We start from the raw sequence: 27163 nt of genomic DNA on the forward strand, positions 1-27163 counted from the left end.
CCGCGCACCCCGTCGCGCCGCGGGCTCCCGGGCGGGGCAGAGCAACCGGCCCGGCGCGCCCCCCATCCCCTCTTCCTGAAGCTTTGATGAGACACTTGAATTGCAGTTGCCACCGCTGCTGTGGGGCCGGCGGCGAGCGGCTTCGCTACAGGGTCCGGGGCTGGGCGAAGGGGCCAGGAGCGGGACAACGATGTGACTCCGCCACCGGGGACCCGTGAGCTTTGTGTGGACCCCGAGGTAGGCGAGCACCGGGCGTGGGACTTGGCGTGGGAGCCGCCCGTCTGGGGGAGGAAGTGGCCCTGGGGGTCCCCGAAGTTGTGGGAAGAGGCCAGAACTTCTTTCCTCCTCTCCAGGAGAAGGGGGATATGAAGTTGCTCCTGCGGAGCTTTCTCCTCCCATCCCACAATCCAGAGGCGCAGTCAGGACTCCCGAGGGAGAGGGATCCCGGGAAGCCCTGATGTGGAGGAGAGAAAGTCAAGGAGAGACGTGGAACTGCGCGTTGGGAGCGTAGACGGCGCCCCGAGGATCCCCTGAAAGCCTCCCCCAGCAGAGAACGGGTCATGAGATAGATTTAGGGCTCCAGTTGTCGTGGCCCTGACTGAGGCGACAGTGTTGGGGCTGAGATAAAGATCTTTCCCATAGACTGAGCGCTCCCCGCGCAGATTTGGGGGGCCCTTGGTCCCTCAGCCCGCGTCCCCGTCCCTGGGGCTCCATTCAGGCGGCACACAGTCACCTGCTCCCCAGGAGTTGAGACCAAAGATATAGGTTCAATTCCAATGTATTTTGGAAAACTTGAGACAGCCCTGAAGCTCGGACCTGAAAGGGGCTGCGGGACTCCGAGGCTGGCTGTACCCACATCTCTCCCCGCCTCGCGCCCCTCCCTTGGGGCACCTTTCAGGGAAGTAAAAGTTTTGACTTTGGGGAGCTGAGTGGGATGTGTGTGGGGATGTATTGACTTAGGTGGGTTTCTGGGAATGCAAAGCCGGAAAGAAGGAATGGGTGAGTGAGCTGTGCCTGGAAAAAAATAGCCGAGGGTTAGGGGGGATTGCCGACTGGGGGCAGCCCCACCGGAGAAAACTAAAGTCACAGTTTGAGGATGCTGTGTTTGTGTGTTGGGGTGGAGCGGGCGGGGCGGGGGAGATGAGGAGGAGGGGGCAGGGAGAGCGGTGCTAGGGAAGGTAGAGGGTGCCCTCTGCCGGCCAAGCTGCCCTGAGCAGCTGCTGGGGGTGGGGAAGTGGTAAGGGATGGCTCTGCTGAATCCCTTTGGGAGCTGGTAGGAGGGACTTGTTGAATGACGCTTTCTGACTCCAGATGAATTTTGACACGACGCGCTTCTTTGGCTCCAATGCAAAAAGTTTTCCTCGCTGGTGGAGCTTTGATAAGCTACCGTTGGTAGTGTGTTAGGGCTTCCTAGATCTTAGTTTAGGGTCCTCCAGGAGTCTTACACTTACTTACTCCTCAGTGTTAGCAGTAACCAGTGAACAGTTTCTGACAAGAACGCAGGAATGTTTTTAGCCAGAAGCAAAGAAAAACATATTTCCGAGTGTTTATTAATAATCCTAGTACAATTATCTTTTAAAACAAAGCAATATATAATTGGGGGTGTTGTTTTTAACTGTATATAAAACGTGTAAGGCTATTAAATGAGACCTTCAAATTGGCTCAACTTCCTGGAAAATACCTCCTCTCTTTTATTTTTATTCAAAAATATATTTTATATGAATTTGTTGTAAGGTCAAAAGTCGTTTTGGTTATAAAATCATATTTATATATACATATATTTTTTACACTATCTATTGAGGTATAATTACAGATTTAATTGGTCGAAACATGGGAGCCCTCAGGCAACATTATCATTTTTAGATTGGAGGTTTCTGAGAGTATGGCACATAGTCCTTCAAGTTATTACCCATAATAGATCACATCTCACATGGAAATTACAAAGTTTTGGCCATGGGAATGGCACTTCTTTAAAATAATTACTAACACCTGTTTCCTGATTTTGCAAATATTTTGCTTAAGATTTTTCTTTTCTAAGTTAACCTCTGGACTAGCACTAGAGGTAAGAAAAAGGAAAGAGATACTTGTTGAAATATAACCATAACCTTTACTGGAATTTAAAACACGTTGGTCACCATTACTGGAATTCCAGGGCAATAAAGTCGTTGTCTTTTTTCTTCTGCTTTATTTTGCAAAATGTGATAAATGTTGGTAAATATAGACCAGTAATAAGTATTACGACAGGAGAAATGTTATGTACGTAGAGCTATTTTAAGTTATTACAAAATGTTTCGTATTTATAAATGATATAAGCAGAAAGAAATGATTTCCAGATAAACAAGACTTACGTACATGTTTCGAAGCATTAGAACATTGCAGACACACTTAGACATCACCTTTTTTTTTTTTTTTAAAGCAAAATAACAGTGATTTTTCACATACCTTTGGAGCCTTTCATAGCCCATTCAGAGCTGAATTAGTAACTGGAAATCTTGTTTATTTTAAAGTGATATTTAAGGTGAACAGTAGGTCAACATTTGAGTATCCACAAAATAAAGCACTTAGGAAATCTGTTTTAGGATGTCCTTTCAATAAGTGTAACTTACTTGCAAACAAAAAGAACCAAGAATGTGATCATTTGCCTAAAATGCTATGATCTCAAAACATTTATTTATACTATGTGAGTTAATTGCCTAAATCTTATCATGGCCAAAGATGGTCGCAAAGGTGCTGGAATATTGCTAGTTCATTTTCATTCACAAAGTGTGGGGGACACCTGTAAATAATGCAATTTTCTAAAATCCTGGCTCAAAGTTCTTGGGGTTCCTGTCTAACGGGGCACCATTAGAATGTAAGTTATTCCCTTCTTCCTGGAATCTTTAAGAGTCCCAGCTTTTCAATAGTCAAAATGCAGATGATTGATAATCTCATTTCTGTGGAATAGAAACAGCTCTGGTGTGTAGCTCGGCTCACACTGCAAGCTGAGCACGCCCACTTGATAGTACTGCGAAGAGCTTGTTTTCTTTTTTTTACATTTGTCTTTAAATCCTTCGTAAATAGCCCCCCCCACCCCCACCCTTACACAGACACACACATACAGACACACACACACACCCCTATGCCTAGGTAATGAACTTGTGACATGTAACAGCCAGCAGCTTCGGGTCTCAATCATAGACTTAATCTACTACTAAGCTTCAAGAATACTGAAGATATACACAATGCAAAGGTCATATACAATTAGTTCATTAACATTTTAAGATTTAGCAAGTTAGAGTCAGAGTAGAGAAGAACAATTTTAGACTTCCTGAATACAAGCAGAAGAGCATGGAGAGTGTATGATAGCTAAACTCTGGATATCTTTTAAAATGAAAGGCATTTCCATTTCAGATGTCCATAATGCTGAATTTATTATAATGGTTAAAACATCATTTCTACGTGCATCTTCCTGATGTGGAAACTTTCAGTTTGCGTGAGGGGGCTAGCCTAGCTCAATGCAAGTGACTATATCTCTTTAATAAGGTAATTGCTAACTTGTCTCAACTTGTTTTCAAACGATTGTTATGGAGCACTCAGTTTCCACTAATTGCAAAATTGCTGCTTTAATTGAAGGACTCTCAGCCATCTAGTACAGCCATTCAGCTGCTGGCAGGCTCTGTGATCTCAAGCTGTGAATTGCATTTTAAAGAGGAATGGAAGAGAGAATTCCGGGGTATTCTAGTTTTCATTGCTGGCTGTTGTTACAGTGGAGGAAGAAATCATTTGAACAAGAATCACATTAAGTTGCTTTGTGATAAATTTTCTTTATTAGGATGAATAACATGCCCAGATGGCCTTCAGAAGTGAATGAGCAAACTTACCACTACAGTCTGCATCCATTTACTCTGTTTAGTATGGAGTACTGTTAAGCAATAAGTGATGTTGGCAAATGAAATCCGTATGTCATTTGTATGTGGGGTCTGACCCTAGGAAACAGAGGAAGGCTTTGGTATTTTTAAGGTTAGACGTATGTGTCCTCAAAGTTCCCTTAAAATTCCACTTAAGAGAGAACTGTTTAATCCTAAATAATTTTACACTGAAATGCATCTCTGGCTTTCCAGAATATTTGTACTAAAGCCTTAGAAAAGTCTTGGACCCAGTTATTAAATATATGAAATCGTTATTGATGACAGATATGAAACAATGGATCTCACTAATATACTGACTTTGAAAAATGTTTTTGGGAGAGGGAATGGTAGAAGGGTGTATTCTCTAAGTGAAACGGGAAGGTATTCTTGTTTGTGTAGAAAAACGTGAGTGTCTGGTCAGATAAGTATGGAAGCTTTCATTTAAATGCAAGTACTCAAATTCAAGTACAAACTCTGGGACACTTATGCTCTTGGTAAAACAAATTTGACCAAATATACTGGATGTGAAGAAGTGGCTGATTGCCCTCATGTCTCATTTATACATTGCCTAAAATTTGAGGATGGGTTCCATTAGGTGAATTGGGGGGCGATGTATGGGATCAGAGCATGGGGAGAAGCAAAGTAAATTTACAGGCTTCAGTGACAGCCATAATAAAGTATAAGTTTATTTTTAAAGAGTCCAGAGAGTAACGAATGTTATACAGTTTTCCCCAAAGGTTCACTTGAAAGAACTTTCATTGGTTGTCATGGTAGTAATGTCCTGATTTTGAAAGCTCGCAGAACCTAGTAGCTCTTAAATGTGCTTTCATCTTGGTTCCTTTGGTCTGACTGAAACTTTATGACAACCTTCTGTGTTTTTGACATGCCTCTGCATTTTTAGAGGGAGGAGGGCAGGCAAAAGAAAATTCCGTAATTCTAAGACAATATACCTAGGAAATGTAAAATTATATGATAAAAAATCACTTAACTTCAAATTGGCTCATTAAAATAAAACTAGAAGGCAACCTGTTATTTAATTAAAACAATTATGTATAAAGTTACGATATTTATAATGGAAATATAAAGAAAGTAAATGGACAGCTTCATGTAATATAAACAACTCATCAAAAGTTGAATAGTGCCACCTAGAGAACAAAATCACCAGCTTTACCAGCCAAATGCCTTATTTGCCACAGGAGCCATTTTTTTCAAGGCTACGGTTACTAAGATTTCCTTGCCACCCTATTCAATTTGATGAGTGTGGGGTGGGGGGTGTTGGAAGGGTGATAGTATGCATTTGGAATTGTAGATGAGATTTTAAAACTGGCAGATCCACAACTCCACACATACACTAAGTCCTTTGAGCATTTTAATATAGTAGCCAAATGTAGAATAGCCTGCCAGGAACAAAGGCTGGCCTCCTTTTTAACACTTACTATTTTTAAGGATATGTACTGAAGCATTAAGAACAAAGATTCTGATTTTATTCACTTACTACAAGCAATTCATTGCTCTTTCTGAGATGCAATAATAATAATACCAAATAATAATACCATCTAAATTGAGTAGAGGGATCTTAAGAATTTATTTGACTACAATCTAATTTTAACTTTAATGATTTGAGAATATTTAAGAATAAATAAAGGGTCATATATTTAGCAAGACTTTAACACCAAAAACAGTAAGGAAAAATAAAGTACAAGGAGAAAGAAATTTTAAGAATTACCTCAATCTTAAAATAGATAAAGATTACAACTGCACCAGCACCAAAAAATTGTAATAGAACCAGGAACCAATAATTACAAATTAGCTTACAATTCTTTGATGACAAAATCTGTATTTAATTCATTTTTAATTCATTTTTATATGTTCTCACAATAGCATCTAAAATGGTTCTGGTCACAGAGGAGGCACTTAGACAAATATTGATTAATAGTTGCTTCAGATCCTGACTAACAATGTAGACAATAAAGAAACTACAGTTATGGAAAAATTTTTATCTGTTTTGCTGGTGAAAAGGCAGAAATGGAAGGAAATACATGTAATAATACTTTCTTTTTTCTAGTATCTATTATAAATGTTCTTTAGATGGCTTAGTTCTAAAATTTTTTATGCACAATTTGGTTCGCTCATAAAATTATTTGGAACGTATAAAATGTTAAGGTTGATTTAGACAGTAGCAATTATAAACTTAGTGGTGGATTTTTGTTTAAATATTTTCAAATTCTTGGATGCCACTGAAGATGTGTTATTACGCTTCAGGGAATGGAAAACAGTATATGTTAAGTTTGTGCCAATTTCTTGTAACCACATAACCAAAGAAAGTCATTGTATTGTCTGTACTTTGTGTCAGCCATAGAAGTAATCAGGTGCAGCAAACTTCACTATTCAGGAAAAAATTACTAAAAAGAGGGATAGAGGAAGATGGGGTGGGGTGGAGGAGGGAGGGATAGGGAGAGAGAGAGAAGGAAGCTCATTGAGAAAGAGAGAAGGAAGCTCATTGAATAAAATTTTTGCCACATGGGGTTTAGTCTAGTCAGTCTTGCTTTTGGAGCTGCTACCATCAGCATTTGCTGCATTTTTTGATGCTTGCTTTCTGCCTTCATGTGCCTTTGAAAACTGAAACTATGCCCAAACTGAAATAAGTTTCGCTCTTTTCACATGTTCATTTATTTCTTGAATTGTAGGGAGTGTTTTTAAACACAGATAACTTTCTTTTACATCATGTAGAATCTGAAGGTTGAGAAATTTGCTTCATGCTCCTGGAAGAGATGCTTGGCGGAGTCCCAGGCCACATTCCTAGACCAAACTGTTGAAGGTGTTCTCTCTTATGCAACATGGAGAAAGCACATCCAGCATTAACATGTTGGCTGATAATGTATCTGAAAGCACAAATGATATGCTTATCATATTGAAACATAAAGCCAGCAGACATTCTGTCGAATGATAGAATCTGGATCATTTACGTTTACTTAAATGTAAAAATACTGTGATTAGGTTAAAGTCAATTGTATAAACATAGGAGAGACTAGGAAGTCAGGACAAGGTTTGGGGGGTGGATGATCTAGACTGTGGTAAAGAAACCTAGATGTTTTAAATAACTTCAGGGTCCATGTGAGCAGGTGGTGTGACTAGGGCTGATGAACATAGCTACCGTATTTTTTTGGTCTGTACTACGAGAAGGACAATACTCAAATGTGGAAGCTAATAAGTCTCTTCCACTTTTTAAATAGACCATTATAGAGTATTATCTTCAATTCAAGGACCTGAAATAGGTTGCTTTAGGTACGTCATTGACAATTGATCACTGGAACCGGGATGACAGGATTTGAAACCACTGCATGTGAGGAATGCTTGAGAGAACTTGGAAGGGGTGGCTCAGTACAAGAAAACTTAGGCTGGAGTGGCAATTGGTTTTGTCTCCCTTAGAAAATAATTACATGATGGTAGCTACCTGGAATGCAGTGTTAAGAATTCTGGAGCTGTCCAGGCTCAATAGAAAAGAATGTTCTGATTGTTAATGCCTGTCATGGCAGCATGTGTGATATGTTTTTGACAGCCTTATTTAGAGGACAGCCTTCTCAAATATGAAGAACTGACATATGGAGGAAGGGGTAGTTTTGTTTTGTGTTGCCCCCAAGAGCAGATCTAGGACCATTGATATACATTTAAGTGCTATACATAGTATCTAGAAGAACTTTTAGTTCCATTAATAAAATATCGAATGCTTACTGCATGCAAAGCGATTTATTAAGGAGATTTGTAATCTGACGAAAAAAGAGGCTTCTTTGGAATATGGTCAGTTTCCTATTACAGATTTTTAAGCAGAGCCTGAAACCCTTTTAAAAGTATTGCATATTAACGTGAGGTATACTCTGCAGTACCTTTGTATTCCTGTTTTTTAAATATATCGATCATAAGTATGCTTCTTGTTTTTCATTCATATATAATCCTAATGCTGACAATTATATATTTGTCTTTGAATCCTCTACCTGAGATAGGTGCAACATCATGATTTGAATCTTAGAAATCCATCTCGTTTCTTTGCAAAGTACAATATTTTTCTTTTTCTTATACTTCCATATGGATTCTCAAAAGTAGTTCTTTTTCTTTTGGGCCAGCTGAACTAAAAAAAAAAAAAAAATTCCCAAAATTCGCTTTCCCCTTTGGGAGCCATACACTCTTCAGATATTAGTTTTTCACATAGTTTCTCTTTTTAAACGTAAGCTGTCAAAGAAATTGACCCCCTCCCCCAGCCTCATGAGGCTTCAACATGGATACTTTTTTATAGCTTATTTTGCTCTTCTGCAGAACACTTGGAGATTAACCAATATGGAGATGTCATTAAAATGCAAGTTTATACCAGAGATTGCACAGCTCACTCCAAGTACTCATTAATATTTATACTTTATGATCTCTCATACTGCTTTCAAGTATACATATTGTCAGTCAGCAAAGCAAACAGTTTACTATTTACATCCCTCTTAGGATATGGTGTATTTTATAGTTTATATTGTTGTATGCCTGTTTTCTTCCGTTTCAAAGTTTTCTTTAAAAAAAGTAAAGGTGTTATGCATAGGAAATGATTCTTTTATTCATTAATTCACCAAGCATTAACTGAGTGCCCAGTGGGTGCTGGTCACTGGACTAGCTGGGGTTTATTTTTCCTAAATGGATCCATTCATTTTCAGGAGCTACTTGATAAGGAACTCCATTGATTCTCTCACATAATGCCTCCAATACCTCTTCATATACTCGCTTCAAAAGAGGCCTGATCTAGGGGGAAAAAAAAAGTCTGTTGAACAAATTCTCTGAGTTATTTTTGAACTTCCAGCCCATACTATGGACTATAACATTTTGGGAGAACTTATTTTGCTTTCAAGAGATTGATCTTTTCTAGACCCTTGATTTTCAGATATTTCATGTTCAAATTATGACGACAAAAATACTTGTTAGACATTGTCTTAAACATCTTGCTATTTGAGGCTATTTTGTGAAGAACTCTTGTAATAATGCTATTCATTTCCACAGATTTCATGATAGATGTTTTCCTTACATTCAAGGACATATTCAGGTCTCTTATTATTCAGGAGTCTGTCTTTCATTTGACAGTGTGTATAAATCCTGTGTATTTCCCCCTAAATAAACTCATATCGTGAGACTGCTTCCATTTACTAGAAGCTGATTTTATGATTATCTTGAAAAGAAGGAAAAGAAGGCAGAAAAATCAGTGTAATGAATACTATCTTGCCTTTAAACATTAGTCAAAACATGTTTTATTTTGTAATGATAGATACTTCTATGTGATATGTTTCCTATTGCACATTTTTTTTAGAAATAATTATAGATATATAAAAGTTGAGAAGCAATGCAGGATGACTTTATCTTAAAGGTTTTATTAATCATTAAAATTTGTCATCATAGTACAACTGATTTTTAGATGCTTTTCCTAAAATACTGATATATTTTTCTGGTTTCCACATTCCTGACAGTGACTTTCTTAAAACTTGGGAGTGTCTCTTATTCAAGAGCCTCAGATTATTTTTAGAGCCAATCTCCTGTAAAAATCTAGGAGAAACTTCACCATCACTGTTCCAAGGAATATCAGAGATTTTAAAGTCTTACCCTGGTGAAATGCTCCAATAGGCAGTGGTACTGAAACCAAAATCCAGCTGATTTGTCATCACTAGCATTCCTACACGATTTTTTTGGCTAAAGTCATACATAGACAAGATTGCACATTTTAGTAAAAATCTAATCCAAAGATGTAATGTTCCGTACATTAAAAAATGCATCCATTTGATGTCTCATGTCATTTGACACTACAAGTTACCTTTGAAAAAGATCAGGCAGACGTCATTCCTATGTAACATAAGGAAACCGAAGCTCAGGGCAGCTAAATAACTTCACCCAAGATGCATGGCTATAGGACCAGATCAAGTGTTACGGCCTAATGACTTCTCCTAACCTGATTCTCTTACCGTTATTCTGGCTATCTACAACCATAACCTGAAATATTCAAGTGAGAAACCATATTTCACCCTTGACACATTAATGTGAGTGCTTGACACAAGTGTAGGCTAATATTGTCACCCTGGCCTTGTGTTCACTCTCTAGAGCTAAGACTGGCAACCTCTATGTGTCAAAGAAGATAAAAAATGTTTATTCTAAGGAGTTTTTTTCTTTAATTTAGTTTCCTTTTTTTAAAGAGGGGAAAAAAAAACTTGAGAAGGAAAAAGAATATGATTTTCGATGTCTTGTTCCTTGAGCTTCATAGTTATTTTGCTTAACACTGGGGTTCTTAGTATTGGAACTACTGGAGAACGTAACATAGAGGTGAAACTTTGAAAAAATACAGCTAATTCCTGAAATTCAAAGGTTTGGGACAGAGCCTGGGCATGTGTTATGTTTAGAAACATCTACAAGTGGTTCAGATGTACAGGAAAGTTTGAATTACACTAGAAGCCAAATAAAACGAATATCCTATGATTTAGAGAGATTTATCATTTACTTTATTGTCCAAATACTTGGATCAGAGCATGACTAGAAGGGATTGGCAGCCTTGTAAGTAATCAGAAATTCAGAGGCTTTGAGAGGGAGGACTGCCGAAGATAGTCTTTTTGATTTAAAAGATAGCTCCTAATCAGAAACTTCGATGTGAGGGCAAAAGGCCTGGGACAATTCCTGGGCCCAAGGAGCAGGTTGGTTTTAGGTCCACCACTTACTAGGTCTGTCACATTGTACAAATTTTTTCAAATCTCTGCTTCAGCCTCTTAACAGGGTAGTGGTAGGGATTAAGTGTGTTAATGCATGTGAAGAAGTGCTCAGGTCAGTGCTTGGTATAGTACATGCGTAATGAATTTCAGCCATTGTTGCTATTATTGCCACTTTCTGGCCTTAAAAGAGCACCTTTTATGACTTCTTATCAAGACAATTAAAAACTTTATCAGCGTGCTTCAAACCTAAATTTGCTTTACTTTGTACTAAAGTGGACAAGACCAAAATTGTTTTGTTGCAATCCTTGGAGTCTAATTCGTTTATTCATGACAGTCTCCTCCTTTCATCCGTCTAAATCCTACTTATTCACCAAGACTCAGCTCTAATTCTACTTCCTCTAAAAAGTCTCCTCCCCAGAATAAATCTGCCCTAGCTGAATTCCTAGGTCATTTATGGTCTATATCTCACAATTTAGTAAATAAGTAATTAATATAAGCAATTGTATAGCCATTAAATCATTATTAGGTGTCTTCTCTGTGTTGGGTCTATGCTGGCAGCGTGGATATAATGTTCTAGTCTAGAGAAATATTCTAGAATATCCTACTTGGGGTAGTCTTTGACTTTAAAGAAACCCTTCCTAAGCAGAAACTTCATGAGGCAGCTGAGGCCTGATACCTGCCTTCCTCGGCCTGATGATTAAGATTGATTCCAGGCCCAACACTTACTAGATCTGTGATGTTGGGCAAGTTACTTAAATACTCTATGCCTGGAATAATGTTAAGGGAATCCTTTTTCCTTATCCTGTATTTCCACAAGGGGACTTGCTTCCTAAAATGGAACACTTATCAGAGGAGCATTCTGGGACTTCCTTTCTCTTGTCCCCATTACTTGCTCCTTTCTATGAGAAGAGTGAATAATCTGACTGATGAGACCCACTAGATTTGTCATCTCCTGGACTGTATGGTATATAAATCAAAGCAACAGACCAAAGTGCTGAAATTGAGCCCACTTCTTTCTTGCTTTGTAGGACCACTGTGCCCAAATTTGTAGCTTCCTGGCATTCTAGCCCACTCTACAGTAAGCGATGAAACCAGGGCTGGCTTTCTGCAGGCCCTGCCAGGATCTCTGCCCCTTCAGTTCCCATTTTTCTGCCTCCAGCTGTGTGGGTCCCAGGGCTTTGGTTCTAGATAGCAGGAAATAGGCCCCATGGTGTTTTCTAACACAGCTTTACTGATATGAGGCTGATCCTGTATTATGACTCCTGTTTGGCAACTTGTTTCTATTCTAAACTCAATTCAGAATCCCAAAGGAAGGAGACATGGTTACTCCAAATATATACTTGTAGGACGTTGAATAAATGGTCATGTTTTTCGAAGTTGAATGAGTATTTGTCCCAAAGAAAATATCTTATGTTAGCTTTTTTTTTCCTCCCATGTATTTTAGTCTTTACAATTTGAAAGCAAAAGCTGTATCTCCTACATTATCTTAGTTCCCATAGCACATAGCCAACTGATGGACACTTACATAGCAGGCGGTGCTGTAGGTACTTGCTAAATAATTCAACATGTCCTTCTTTCATGGAAAAGATACAAATTTCACCATTGTCGTATTCAGCTAGAAAAGCACCTTGGGGGATCAGTTCTAGATAAGTATAGATAAATGAGTCTTTTGGTTTCCAGCTTATGTGCCCCCAAAGCTCACCAACATTAAATTCTTCATGGAGACTGTGTCTTGCTTTGTGGTTTGTAGATGCTAAGAGGTTAGCAGATAAAGTAATATAATCTTTTACTCTACAAAATATGATCTATATTGAACAAAAACCTGGCCCAACAGACTTTTCTCCTCTGTCATCTTTCCACTGCCTCTCTTTTCATTCCATCTTTTGAGAATGTCCTCGTACGTTTTGTCAATTATAGCATGTACAACCTTGAATTATACTTGCTGGGTTATGTCTCTAATCCGCTCCCCATCCCCACCCTTAACAGTGAAATCCCCAAACGCAGTGGTTCTGTCTCCTTTATTTTAGTGTCTCAGGTATCTGTGCTCAGAGAATGTCTGTTAAATGAAAGAAAAGCTGAAAGGTAAATTTTAGGAGAAGGCTAAGTCACAGTCATCCTACGATGTTAGTTTGACAAGTTGACATCCAAATGAAATGCTTTCACAGATAACCCAACCACAGAGGGATGGGCAACCTTGTTGCTCTGAAGGGAGAAGCAGCAGAAATGGAGCTTTAAAAACATTTGTGGTTCTTTTTCCCCTCATGGAATAAATGTGGGCTACACCTGAGTTTTCTTCACATGAGGGAAGGACAGAAACACAGCTAGTTATGACCTTCAGCTTCACTACCAGAGCTCTGCTGATGAGACATGAGCTTGTATCCTTGACCCTGACATACACCTCGGAAGTGTCAGCTCATTGTCTCTGTGTTCCCATAAACATTTTTTTAAAGAATTGTTTTTGATCTTGTGAACCTCTGAATGATTAACTATGTAAAATTGAGGTAACACTGAAACACTTCCCTTGAATGCTATGGATAATTAGCTGGGACTGCATCTACCTCCATAGGTCTCTGATTTTCTTATTATACTTGAAAATCAGTGATGATTTACATTCAGTCACTTGAAGAAATCTATTGAGTTACCTAATTAATTACTCCCACTTTACATGAAGCAGCCTTGAAACTGATTTTCCTAAAGCGAAGTGCCTCTAAACTTGGTAAGTTCTAAATTTTTGCTGAATGAATAAATCATTTACTAAAATATAATGTGTTATTCTTAATCAGAGGGAATTTAAGCCTCTTGTGCCAGAGGAGATTCACTAGGAATAATATAGGGTAGTAAGCCTCCTAGAGAAATTTTTATAAGGAAACAGGGTCTGCTGTAAAACATAAAGCTGGTGGTGAGAGGATGTTGTATTTGACCCCAAATGGCATTGGAGCTTTCCAACATGGACTAAAGTCAAGGTCCATCATTTTATTTAGACGTGGTCCCAGAATACATTGCACTCTGTAGACTACTAGACCCGGCAGGAACCAGACACCTTGCACAATGACTTTAAACATAATAGAAAGTTCTTTTCTTTCTTTTTGAGTTTCACATAGCCCTCCGGTTTCCTAAGTAGGCATCTAGATAGCAGTACCAAGTTAGGACACCTCCAGTGAACTTCCTCTTGTGGTTATCTCCCACCTCTTGGAACGTTTCAGTTCAGGAAAGTGAGGAAAGGCACCGTTGGATTTTCATGATGAGTTTAACATCACAGTGCAGCTTTGACCACCTATTTAATGGGAGATCTGCTTTCCAGATGACTGTACATATGGACATGAGAAGAGTTGTGTGTGTGTGTTTTTTCTTTTTAAAGAGTGTTTTTTCATTCAGTTTCTAAATTTAGGGTAAAAGGTCCTCTAGGGAGCATTTTTAGAAGTGTTTGAAGTTTGCATCTCATTTTGGAGGAAAGTCGGAGGCCTACCTGTGTGCGACAGGCACATGTCTCCAACAGCTACACTGAAAACCAAGAATAGAGCTATCTTTTTGGATCATTTATTTCACGTGGGTCCTGCGTTTGTATTCATGTCTGTATTCTTAAAGTTTGCTCCCATATATGTGTCCCAAATTTCCCTGTTAAGCTTACAGAATTTGCAATATATTCAGTTGGAGATGACCATATGTGGAGTCATTTAACTGCGTGTCTTCCACTTCAAGTCTTTCTTTGACAACTTGCTCTTGTTTTCTGTTTATGTTTAGATTCCATCTTTTGGAAGTTTTCTTTCCTTCTCACCATCTCAGTCTCAGAGACTTTTGGGGAATGAGTCTCATTCCCCTCCTATGTTTAGCCATGGTCATCGCCCAGGCTGGTGTCATGTTTCACAACAGTTGTTTGTAGAGTTGTCCTTTGCAATTTACAGAACCCTCTTTCATGTATTGATGACTCTTGGCAAGATGCTGTGAGTCAGGTGAGACTAGAATTCATCCTCCTCATATCACAGAGCTGAGGCAGCTGAGTCTTTAGATTGTTTTACCCATGAAGGAACACCTATGAATTGGCCAAAGTTGTTGGTAAAAACTCACAGATCAACTTAGTAGTAAGTGGGAAAGGCAGACCAGAACTTGGGACTGTCCTCTATACGCAACTGTCCTACCTTGTACCAGTTTCTTCCAGGGAGATGTCCCGGACTTCTTGATCGTAGCCACCACCAGGACACAGCAAAGGAACTGGTCAATCTCGAGTGTCTGTTGCATCCGTGTGGGAGAGTCTTTGAGGCCAAAAGTGAAGCCTCTAGGTTAAACATATTTTAACTTAATGTTTCGATAGTTAATTTATTTACATGATCCCAAAATCAAACTAATAGTAAAAAGTCTACACTGGGAAGCCTTGCCCTGCCTGTGCCTTGCCCACCCTTGTTTCACGTGCCACATACCATCTATATATGTGGTCATTTGTATTAGTGCCATGTGACAAAAGATAGTATGTCATACATGTACTCTTCTGCACCTTGCTTTTATCATAGTATCTCTCAGAGAGTTTTCCATTTCAGAATATGGGAACTAACTTATTCTTTACAGTTTCATGGATTCTATTGTAAGTATGCACTATAGTTAATCTACTTTCTTGTAGCTAGAAATTGGGCTATTTCTAATATTTTTGCTATTAGATCTCTTGTTTCAATTAATAACCATATATATAATTTTGTACATGTGCACCTACCTGTACCTCTACATTTATTCTCAGAAGTAGAATTGCTGGGTCAGCTGGAAAATTCATTTATAATTTTGATAATATTTATTGCCTAATTATCCTGCAAAGGGCTTGAACTGTTTGCACTCCCGCCATCAGTGTATGAGAATGCACCAACAGAGTACCTGTCAATCTGAAAGATGAGAAATGGGAGGCAAATATCTAAGTGATGCCTCAGTCTCTTACCTTGCCCCTGGTTTGCAGTGAGAATACTACACAGTTTCAGGAGCTGGTGCAGGCATCAGTTCCAATGGAAATAATGTCTCACTGTGGCCATGGGCTTACTCCAGCTCTGGTGACACACATGGACTGGACCCATGTTGCCACTTGCTGAATTTCCTGCAGTGGAAAGTTGAGCATGCATTCATTATTCATCTAACTAGCAATGTGAGATCTTAAGAGCACCACAGTGTTTATGGGAACAGAAGAGGAAATTGTACCACCACAGTGCTCTTGTGTACCAGGCTTTCAACCCTTGTTTCCCAGCTGTTAACATTATTTCTAGGATCTGAGGTCAAGAGATATATCCTAAATCACAGAGGAGGACTTGCTAAACTTCAAACTTTTACACCCAAGGGGGAACGCTCTTTTAAAGAATGATTTTGCACTTCCTCCAAGATTTGTAATGAAAAAATTAGTACTTTATAGGATAAATTAAAACTACCAGGGTACAATGTCAATGTTGAACTATAACACAATATTGCTAGACTTCTCCCTTAAAGTTGCCAGGCAGTTTCCTGCATTATACAAATAGGGCATCATTAAAAAACAAAATTTATAGCCTAGATAACAGCTCCAAATTTTGAAAAGCATATATTCCAGGCCACCCTCATATAATTCCATGGTCTCATTGAAAAAAAATTGATTCTCAGTCTTATTTTTCTCTGAGGACAGGACACTCTGTTTAGGAAAAAAAAAAAAAATCCCTGTAGTTTCACTGCATAGAAAAGTGTAGTAAATGGAGCCTGGCAGAGTAGTTTTCAAACCAAATGGACATTCTTCTTTTTCCTAGAAATTTTGTCAGGCCTATTTTAAAAAAGGAAAGCCACTCCTCTTCCCCCGTATGGACTAGTTGCACTTGGAGAGTTGCGTTGATGACTGTATCTGGTCTACACGAGAAATAATTCCTAGGCATAAGGGTGGACTGCCACAAGCTAGCTGACACATCACTGACACACACGCATTTTCCTTTGTTAGTACCTGTGGAGGCTTTCACAACAGGCATTTCCAGTTTTGTTTTCAGGCTGCTTGCAGTTGCTTCTCTAGAAGTCTGCACTCTTCCAAGGGCTGACTATGGCCAGAAGCAAGGTGTTCTGTCTTTTGTGCCATCATCATCTAACCTACCACACACATTCAGGATGTCAACCTAGCAATATGTTTTGCATCAACTCAGTCTGGCTCTGGGGTCCATTTTGCCTTTGCTGCTCATGCCGAGGGCCTCCAGGTACCAGTTTGGTGGCAGAAAACCCTCGTGAGCTCTCCACTCCATGACCCTTGTTCCTTTGGCTGTTTTGACTCTATTGCTCTTGTTATTACAGTCTGTGAGAATTTGCTACTCTGTCCATGCTGGACCATCTGTTTTTAGTGGTCCTGACTAGTTATCTGAACTACTCCTGAGAATAAATTTGAGATTGTCTTCCTGTACCTTTCTTTTACTTACATCTCAGACTCTCAGCTCAATTGAGTAATAACAGAACAAATGGAATGGGTCACAAGTGGGGTGGCCTAGGGTATTAGGCCTCCAGACTTTGAGGGGATTAGATTGGGGTACTAAAAAGGAAGATTTTATGTCACATGGGTCTTGATTGAAATCATTCTTATCAAGTGGAGTTGACACAGGTGTATTTGGCAGTTGTGGTTACTGGTCTGAACAGCATCTGGCATTGTTCCAGTAGCCAAAGAGATCTTCTCAGGGCATGGAGGGCCGGACATTGTCTGACATTTCAACCAGATTATCTTTGCATAGTTTTGACACTATGCCCTATTAAGTATGCATGTATGATTGGTACCTTGAGGGAATAATTTAATATTGGGAAGAAGGTAGTAAAAAAAATTAGAGTTACTGTCAACTTCTGTGGACTTAGTGTGCAAACAGACTGCTTATCAGGAATGATCATTTGGGGCTTTGCTTAACTAAATAAGAAATTGGTGCATAAGGTCTGCAGGATATCTCGGCCAAGTAGACCTCCCTCAAAATATAAGACATCACACCCACATCTGACCCCATATGGAAAGAGGCATGCAAGCCAGCCCTGATTCAAATTCCATTTCTACCACATGCTGGGCGTATGGTCTTGGGCAATTTACTAAACCTCTCTGAGCCTCAGCCATCAGTAAATATAGATAATTATTTACCTCATAGCTAATAAATATTAGCTATTATTTTTAATCATTTTTAATACAAAGAGAACTTTAATATTATTTATCCAGCTTCCCAGAGCATCTTCTAACCCCGCCCCCACCCCCCCGCGCCCCGTACACACCACCATTACCACCACCAATAACATACTTATTTATAGTTACTATGTAGAACACAGCCTTCACTTCATTGCATAGACAAACATATTGGTGTTTGAGTTTGCACGTCTTCTGTAGGAATCAGTGTTTAGTGAGAAAGGATGGAGATGAACAGATGTTCTCAGAGCCCTGATACTCATGGAACCGCAGAATTGAATGTTTCCATATAGGTGCATGCCATTGGCTTAAGTGATGTGGATATTTTCTGGCCAGCCATATGGATCTTTTGTCATCTGAGATGTTAATATTTTCCTTGCATTTTATAGTAGCTCTGGATCGCAGCCAGTGTCTTGACTAGGGTCCACATGGCTCATGGTACACAGGGCCCGGAAACTGTCTTATGTGCTGTTCAGATGATCAGTGACACTTAGAAGAGCTGGGGGCTGGGCTGGGGAGTGATCAGGGGAGCATGTTCAATTATTTTTGTTTCTGCGTTAAGCTACAAATAATGAGCGCTTTCCCGTGCTTTACAGTAAGTAATTAAAAGAAATTATAGAGTCGAATACAAAAATAACCCGAAGGACAACTGGATGTGTGGAGCCACCAGTTTTCTCTGTGTGTACAGAAGGTTAATCCTCCTTAACGCTCAGAACATTGAGTTTCTACAGAAAGGGTGGCATGTCCACACATGTTTTGGCATCTACCCACGCGCTTCTGTATGGTATGACTATGCATCCCAGAAGAAGAGCTGTGGTGTGTGCATTTGCACTTGAGTGGAGTTTAACAAACCGATTCCTGAAAATGGTTTCATCAAGGTGAGCAACAGAGAGCTAATAGCCTTCTCTTGCTAATTTTATTTTTCCCCTAGGATTTCTTGATAGTAGTTTTAAAAGGAATGCTATTCTTTTGTTTCCGGAAGCAACTTGTCTTTCCAATTTCTCCCCACACCTGTTTTCACCTCTCTTTTGCCTTTTTATATTTAATGTTCTATGTACTCAGAGGATAGGGTCAAATCAAGAGAGGTCTCTTCAGGTGAGAATTATCCATCTCATTCTCATTTTAGAGCTTCTGAATTAACGACATCGAAGCCTTCCAGTTTGGACCTACCTCTAATTATGTACAGATATTCGTTCTATAATGGAAATTGCTCAGGTAACTAATTAACCGCAAGAATACATTGGCTATGGAAAATTTCAGGAGCACCATCTGTGGAAAAACTGAGAAGGGCATGCCTTTACCACAACTCTGGAGTCCATTAAGAATGTACTGTGAGGCGACAGTGTCTAGTGGGTGTTGGCTCACAGCTGTCAAAATTCCCATAGCATCTCATGGCAGGAGCTCTTGAGTGTCCAGCAACACCCTAAAACTGACCCGTTGATTTAAAGTTGCCAATTCTAAAGAAAGAGGCTGAAATAGGATGGACTGGTCTTAACTCTCTTTCTTTGCTTTGTTTTATTTTTTAATTATTGTTCTGGCATGTTCCCAATCTCTGCCTTATGGCAAACTTATTTTATTAAAGGGGATTCCCTTTATCCTCTGGTCTCAGAGAGTTTCTGCATGCTCTCCCCTTAGGGACAAAGAATGCTGTTGTAGCAGCCTTTCATTTTTAAATATGTTTTGGTTACAGAGCACGCTTTTTCCTGGATCCAGGAACTTCCAAGACAGTGCTCTGCTGTGCTTTCATAACATCCCCTGTTAGTAGGTGCGCCTTGTTTGTAATTGGGAGGAGGCCGTCCCTTGGCTATGTTGACATCTGTACTACGTGGGACTCAAGGTGGAACCTGATAATGCTTGGGTCGCTGCCTGGGGGAAAGAGTTTAACCCTTTCATTTCTGTGACATCTCAGGCTCACCCATTTGCAAATGGTGTAACAGCAACACTAAGAAGGTGCCCAGTAGGACTCATTTGCACTTGTACTGATGAGCTTTGTGACTTCTTGGTGTTTGGAAACTAGCTGTCTTTGCTGTTCTTTGTGTAAAAAGCCTAAATAGTGGACCAGTCTCCAATTCTGTTTATGGAACTACCCCATCAAATCCCTCATAAAGTTGTGGAACTAAAAAATGTTGATTCTTTGGAAAGTTTTCCTTTTTCTTTCTTCTTTTACCATTTTCGGTACTTCAGTCTTCAAGTAAATGGTCCCAAATGTTGGAACCCAACTGAAAAATTGGGTTTCCTGCTGGATACTTTATTGAAGTAGAGACAGTTTATGGTCGGATAGGAGATTTTGATGCTTGATTCTTACATGCATATATTTTAGGGTTTTGTCATTGTTGTTGCTGCTGTTGTTTTATTTTGTGAGTTTCTTTTCTTTTCTTTTTTTTTTTTTTCAATTTCGTGGTACTTTGTAGGAGATAGCTGGATCTGTTTTAGGACAAGTGCGAAATAAGAAGTCTCCATTGAGTGGAAGAGTCAGTTCACCCTACCTATCTTTGTTTTACCATTTCAGGACAGAAAGAACTCCATAAAGGTCGGAGACCTCTAGCTGAAAGTAATATTAACATGTCTGGAAATCTATCACCTGCTGTAGCTGGCCATTTCCAGTGTGGTTCTGATTGAGAGATGTTAGGCTGTGTAATTGATCTGGGAGGCCAAGTATGCTTGCACTTGCCTTGTAGCATTAAGATAAAGTTAGGGATTGAGTGGAAGTCCAGATTTAGATTAACAGTACTCTATAAATTCTCATTCAACCAATTATATTTCTGGTATCATGCACTTTATGGTATAAACGCAATAGCGGCAAAGCCAGTGGACATAAGGGAACCTAGATTTTGCTTAATACCATTAGAAAAGCAAAAATATTTTTCCACATAATAAATGTCCCAGTGAAATAAGTTGAACCAAGGAGGAAGGATGACAGGTAAGCCCATGGCATGCTCCAAATGTACCACAATACTTAAGCTGACTTTAATCCTCTCATTTCCTTTCTCTTTATCATTTATTCCAGGGCTTCTTGCCTTTAATAAGTATATGAATCACCTTGCAGTATGTGAATCCTGTTGAAATGCAGATTCTGATTTAGTGGATCAGGTGGATGGGGCGGAGGAATGGAAGCTGAGATTCTGCAGTTCACATAAGCTCCCAGGAGATGCTAATGCTGCTGGCCTGTAGATAGCTCTTTGAAAAGCAATCTTCATTTAATTTTAGTGCATGGAAGTTTATTCCATACCTACGTTGCCTAAAACTTATTTCAGGCCCCATAAATTTCTCCTTTTGTTGTAGTATTTTTAGTAACAAATTTGAATTGCATTAATACACTTAATTTATAAACTCAAAAAGTTACCTGAAGTTTGAGACTTTAGGTTGTATAAAATGAATTTCTTACTTGAAAATTTTCCATAAATTCAGTCTGTATGTTTAAATATAATTTAAATGTTTGTGTTACAATGATGTTTGTATCTCCCTACTCACTATTTCTCGAGTCCTTGTCCCTTTAGAAGAAACTTTTCCCCATGATTACACAGAAGCTGTAGAGATCAATACCTATCATTAAATGTGATGTACATTTTATAATTTTCTGAGTTCTTCCTTACAAGAGTGGGTCACTGACATGGAACCAGGTAGACAATAATCTTAATTAACATTACTGTCTACCATGTATAGGAATTTGATAAATAATACATTGTTTTTGGAAATTTAGTAGAACATTGTTAAATCTGACCTTTAGTTTGTTATAACAAATCCCACTTGAAATTCCAAAAGAAACAGAATCCTAATTAAAGAGGTTAGGCTTTTTAATTGAATGGTAATTGCCATTTGGTTCTTATAATCTACAAAATAGAAGTTCTAAAATATATTTTCGAAAACATTTTTAGATAACCTGCTCATTTGATATGTAAGTGACTTGTGTATGCTTGATGCTAAGACTTTCTTAGAGACTAGAGATATGCACTGTTTGGGGAGTGTTTCCTCTAAAGACGAGGAGAAGGAGGAGGCCTGGACCTGGATAGGACCGCCAGCTCTGGGTGGCTCTAGCTTTCAGGGATTCCTCCTTGATAACGGTAGACTAGTAGGTTTCCTAGGGAAGTAGTGATGGAAGCACTTAGAGACCTTTTGATGGTGGCAGCTGTGTCTGGGCTTAGAATGCCAGGTGGAGTGTTCTCTGCCCAAACCTGGTCCTTCTGCTAGGCATTTTCTATCCATTATTCCAAAATTATTCCATCATTACAACTCACTTCACCTAATCTCTATCCTAATAGAGAATATGGTCTGGTTTTACTCTTAGGTAAGGTAGGTCTCTGACCAACAGAAAAATCCTTACTTTTTCAGGAATGGGGTGGGGAATACCAGGAGTAAGTAGAGGACTAAAGCTATAGTGCTTTCTAGTAAAGATGTATATAAATTTATCCAATTAATGATTCAGGGAAATATACTTTTTTCATGGTAGTTACATGTATATATCACTCTGGGTCTGAACTAAGAACCAGTGATTTCTCTGGCACTTTTAGTGAGGCTGAGTAATGTCTGCAGGTGTCACTCAACACCATGGATGTACTAGGGGGTCAGAGAGAATACTCTGGTACGAAGGACTGTGTTTTGTAGGAAGTATAATTGGATACCCTTGGACTAATCTACATTATGGTTAAAAACTACATTTTTAAAGCACTTCTTTAAAGCTTTGGAACATCTGCATTATCAGTTTTCATTACTAAAATATTCATTAGTTTCAATTGATCAGTCATTCAGGTAAGTAGGTGAGCAACTGTATAATGATTAGCTTTTTTCTCCCCATTTTGTTTATGGATTCCAATTGCCAATTATTTTCTTTGAGGACTGTGAAGTGTTTTTGTTTTGTTTTGTTTTGTTTTTGAAGTCTTCTTAGCTAAGCAATATATATCTAATTGGAAAATATTACAAAAATAATGCAGAGGGATGGAAGAAATTAGTGCCTATTGTTAAAGGCCTAGTTTTCCTTTGGAATCTGAGGTTCTGACCTTGTTCTATCATGGAAACCACAGCAAGCAGATGAGTTGATTAAAAACTCTTGTCCTTTCTCCTCCTGCATGAAATGGGGATAATTATAGTTACCTACATCTCTAGGGTCCTATGAGTCTTAACTACTTAATATTTGCAAAGTGTTTGGAGATCTTTGAATTAAAAGTGCTGAGTGGAATCAAGGTTCAGTGTAATTATAACTGGAACGAGAGTTTATATTCCTGCCTCCCCTCCACCTCCCTTTGTGCTGTCCTTTTGGCCAACCTAGATATTACTCAGTTACCACTCGGCCCACTGCATTTCTCTCTCTCTCTTTTTGCAACTCACCTCAGCCTAAAAATGAATGAATGAATTGAATGAATTGATTGATTAAGTTAAAAGATATATCTAATCCCTTAACCCCAACCCCATACTTAAGTAACTAACTACTTAATACAGGGTCCCCAACCCCTGGGCTGAGAACTGGTACTGGTCCACGGCCTGTTAGGAACCGGGCTACACAGCAGGAGGTGAGTGGCAGGTGAGCAAGCAAAGCTTCATCTGTACTTGCAGCTGCTCCCCAGTGCTAGCGTAACCACCTCAGCTCCACCTCAGATCATCAGGCATTAGATTCTCATAGCAGCACCAGTCCCTGGTTCCAAAATGGTTGGGGACCGCTGATTAATATTTAGTTTTAAAGCTCATTAGCCACTAAGAATTAAATCAATGAATTAATTTGTCTCTTCCAGTCTATCAGTCTTTTGGTTCTTCCTACACATGATGATAAACTGGGATTCTCAAACCATTCCCCTCCTCGGAAACTCTCACTGGCTGTTGCGTGCCTGTAAGGCAGGTCCAGACTCCTAAGTGTCACTATCAGCCTTCCAAACAGTCATTCACTCTTATTTCTCACTGTTCCCGTGCCAGAACTCTTCTCTCCAGAAATGTACTCCATGCCTTCCCACCTCCATGCTTTTAGCCAAGCTGCCATCCATCCACTGGTGTTTTTTCTAGATATGTTTAAATTCTTTCTATCCTTGCCAGTCTTCTTCACAAAGCATTTTTCATTCTCTAACAGGATGTAACCTCTTTCTCTTTCTCGAATTTTATCTATACTTTCCCTGGGTCATTTCTACCTTTATATTTTAGTTACTTACTTACGTGTACTATCTCCCTCCTAGACTATAAGACTCGAAAGTAGATTTCATGTCTGATGAATGAACAAAATAAGGCTAATGTATGCATGTAGTGAAACTGGACACAGTTTAAAGATTATATTGATTTGTGAGATTTCATTAAAGTGGCCTTTTAATAAGTTTGCATCATATATGTTAGGAATTAAATATTATTGATAATTTCTTCAACCTTGCTATTATCCTTGTAGCTTACAGAACTGTCTAAGATGAGCAGCCATATCTGTAAACTGTGTTTTCTTTGATTACATGCTCATTGACAAAACCCAAGGAGACCAGGAACAAAGCTTGTTTTGGGTTTTTTTTTCCTGTATGCCTGAATACTGTTGTTTAGTTCCCCTTCTTACCATTTGCCATGGAAACTTGTTTCTAACATGTCTAAATTTTTGCAAAGCTTTCTTTTATGGGAAGATCACAAGGTCTAAAATTCCATTCACTGATGTAATCAAGCCTTATGGTGGAAGGGTCTTAGAGATCACGATTAATCCAGTACCACAAAGTAGTAACTGAATGGTGGTGCCTTTTAAAAGTTGGGCCCTAGGATACATACAACTGCTGAAAACTGTGTCCATATTGTATAAAATCTATCTTTGACTATGCTTTGTAGCACAGCCTCTCTCTTCCCTGCAGTCAAATATTCTAAAACTGGCAAGATGTCCAGATGATAAAAACTTAGACAAGAAGGTAGGTGACCTATTAGCTTTGTGATATCTGAGAGGTTATTTTACCTCTCTGAACAGCAATTGCTTCACCTGTGTAATAGGGATAATAATATCTGTCCTGTCTCTTTGCAACAATCAAATTAGATGAAGCTTGTGAATATTCTGTAGTCTTTTAGACAAATGCAAGTTATTACTGCACCAGGAAAGCATGCTAATCTTGTTGAATGTTTAAGTCATGTTTAAAATTAATTTTTATTCCTACTTTGTTGATTTCCTTTTTAGCCCCGTATACTATATTTAATGTTTTGAGAGTGGGTCTAAATAAATCCTTCCTAGCACTTTAGAGATGTGTTGAGTTGATTGTAATTATACACTATTGTAAGCCTTAGAGCAGAATTAGGTAGCACCAATGAATTTATTATGTATAAACAGATACATGGATGAATGGCCTTAGCAATATTATGTATCCTCTTTATGTTTTGTGTAATAAAGATTTACCTGAAGGACTAAAACACGAGAATTGTCATGGAAGCTCTTAAACTTTTAAGATTTCCTAATACAGTACTTAAAAGTATTGAAGAGATTAACCAAAAAGAGAAAGTTTAAAGACTGAAAATTCCAAATTTTACGATTATGATTATTACTGAGTACTGTCTAACTCTTCTATTGATGTTAGAGCTACACAGGCAGTAGTTGTAGTGTTATTTGCTTTTTAATTATTCAAGTAAAGTTTTACCCTCCTAGAGAAATTTAAGAGATTGCTTATGGATGATAATTGCCATCCATCAAATTTCTTACAGCTTATAATTTTGGTTTACCACAGCCTATACTTGATCTAATAATTTCAGTGAGTTCACTGATGCTTTCCAGATGACATCATGAAATGATGTCAGAACTGTCTCTTCTCATGGTTTAATAAACTCATCAGTAGGTTTTTACTGGGTACTATTACATTATTCTGGGTTAAGCATTATTAGGGGATCAGCAATGACCCATTCCCTCACTGAGCTTATCATCCCACCGAGGACTGACCATAATTAGCAATGCAGTTAACAACTGAGTAGGAATGAGTACTAAATGAAATGTGATATGGAATTTTAAAGGATAAGGAGTGTGTGCTGGAGTAATTAGAGAAGGTATATATGATTTAATGCTCGAACTGAGTCATGAAGGATAAGTGAGATTTAGTCAGAGACGAAGGATTTACCAGGAGAATGGAACAAGTCACTTCTAGGCAATTATGGATATGGAGTCCAAGGACTTTTTCCTGATCAGAGCAGAGGTGATGAAACATTGAGTAATATGGAAAGTTAGCTAAGTAGGGTGAGACTACATTTTGAATATCAGATAAATGGTTTTGTATAAGAGAATAAGATGAGAGTGTTTGTCAGGCAGTGGTCATTGGAGCTGAATGGAACATTGGGATGTCAAGTATATCAGGGGGATGTTTCAGTCACACAGGAGATATTTAGGGCTGAGCCAAGAAAATGGATGGAGAAAAAAAAAAAAAGGATGCATGGGAAATGTTTTAAAGAGAAAATGAGCAGGGTCCTCTCCATTGGTTGGATTTGAAAGCTATACAAGAAATGTATCATTAAACTGGATTTCAAAATTTCTAGCCCGTGGCCTGGGTGGCTCAATGTATCAAGAAACCATTGTCAGAAACAGAAAAATAACATTGTTCACAGGAAGTAACCCTGTTCCAACAATAAGTATTGAGTTTGATTTTGGATGCACTTGACTTCAAGGCCTAGTAAGTGAGTAGGCAGTTAGCATTGTAGAAGTATCTCTCAGAGAGCAAGGCTGGGGATGGGGTTGAGCTTTATCACCAGGTGATTAGTTACTGAATCCATGCAGATGTTCTGCTTTGAGGGGTGCCTGTGGTAGGCTTCAGGGTGAACGCCAAGTAATATTTACTCAGATGCCATCTGTCCCTCTGAAACATTTGCTTGTGGAACTGATGAGAAAATGATAAAGTACTAACTACTTTTTTAACCAAAAAGTTATTAATAAAAAGATAAATGAGACCAGTGAAAGGCAGGATGAACTTCTTTAAGTCAAGTATAAACAAAGGGTTTCTAAAAGACTCATTACTCTGGTAGTGATAATAAAACAGTTTTCTAACTGTGGTTTAAGATACCTCAGTACCTTGGGCCATTTTAAGCAGTTAGTGTGGGGACTTAGTAAATGCTTATTAAACTTACTCTGCTTCATTAATTCTAAGATGTACTTTTTTTAATTAATATTTTTAACCTCTCTGAAATTGGGTTCTTACAGTTGTCACTTTATTCTTGTTGGCATTGCAGCAGTTATAATATAGTTGTCATTGCCTTAACCAATTTATTTTGCTTTATTTTTTACGTACATGCAAAGGTTATATGTGATAAGTGCATCCAAATAATTCTAAAGAAAATCTTTTCAGTAAGTATACAGTGACTGTTGTAAGTGATAAACAGTTTAATTGGCTTCATTCTTTATAATGATGTGATTTATAATGATGTATCGAAGATTTAATAAAATATGGTATTAAAAGATAGCTGATCACAGCAAATCTCTACCAGTGTGATACAGATGGCTGGAGTAAAATACTCTAAATTTGCATTCT

At 38.6% G+C, this 27163-nt stretch overlaps 1 protein-coding gene across 4 annotated transcripts in view; it reads left to right on the forward strand.

Annotated features, from left to right (window-relative positions):
- The window catches only part of BDNF (brain derived neurotrophic factor), a 53389-nt gene that overhangs the window by 20433 nt on the left and 5793 nt on the right, over nucleotides 1-27163 (forward strand). The window contains exon 1 of one of the 4 annotated variants that reach the window (XM_011362567.1): nucleotides 1-237. The exons of the other annotated variants lie outside the window; for them this stretch is intronic. The gene's annotated coding sequence lies outside the window, so the exon portion shown is untranslated. The remainder of the gene's footprint in view (nucleotides 238-27163) is intronic. 4 annotated transcript variants of the gene reach the window in all.

The sequence above is a fragment of the Pteropus vampyrus genome, unplaced genomic scaffold, assembly GCF_000151845.1.
Source record: "Pteropus vampyrus isolate Shadow unplaced genomic scaffold, Pvam_2.0 Scaffold76, whole genome shotgun sequence".
NCBI classification, from domain to species: domain Eukaryota; kingdom Metazoa; phylum Chordata; class Mammalia; order Chiroptera; family Pteropodidae; genus Pteropus; species Pteropus vampyrus.